The following is an 872-nucleotide window of genomic DNA, read 5'->3' as shown; positions in this document are numbered from 1 at the left end:
AGTTAGTAATTTCGAAAATTAAAGATAAGATAAGTTTAAAATTAAAATTTAAAACAAAAAGAATTTTTGAAAAAGAGAGGGAGAATTTTCGAAAATTAGAGAGGGAAAAGTAGTTAGGTGGTTTTGAAAAAGATAAGAAACAAACAAAAAGTTAGTTAGTTGATTGAAAAAGATTTGAAATCAGAATTTTAAAAAGATAAGAAGATAAGAAATTAGATAAGATATTTTGAAATCAAATTTTGAAAAAGATAAAAAAAAAGATAAGATAAAAAGATAAAAAGATTTATTTGAAAAAAGATATTTTAAAAAAGATTTAATTTTAAAATTGACTTAGCTAACAAGAAACTACAGGATAAGATTCTAGAACTTAAAGATTGAACCTTTCTTAACAAGAAAGTAACAAACTTCAAATTTTTGAACCAATCACATTAATTGTTAGCTAGTTTTTGAAAATATGATATAAAAGATAAGAAAAAGATTTTGAAAATATTTTGAAAAATATTTTTGAAATTTTCGAAAATTATATATAAAAAAAAATGAAAAAGATATGATTTTTGAAAAAGATTTTGAAAAGATAAGATTTTTAAAAATTGAAATTTTGACTTGACTTGTAAGAAACAACTAATTTTAAAAATTTTTGACCAAGTCAACCCAAAATTTCAAAAATTTGGAGGAAAATAAGGAAAAGATTTTTTTTTTTGATTTTTTTGAATTTTTAATTATGAGAGAGAGAAACAACAAAAATACTCAATGCATGAAATTTTTAGATCAAAACAATGAATGTATGCAAGAATGCTATGAATGTCAAGATGAACACCAAGAACACTTTGAAGATCATGATGAACATCAAGAACATAATTTTGAAAAATTTT

Source organism: Arachis duranensis, chromosome 3, assembly GCF_000817695.3.
Source record: "Arachis duranensis cultivar V14167 chromosome 3, aradu.V14167.gnm2.J7QH, whole genome shotgun sequence".
Lineage (NCBI taxonomy): Eukaryota > Viridiplantae > Streptophyta > Magnoliopsida > Fabales > Fabaceae > Arachis > Arachis duranensis.
Note: the sequence above shows the minus strand (reverse complement) of the source record.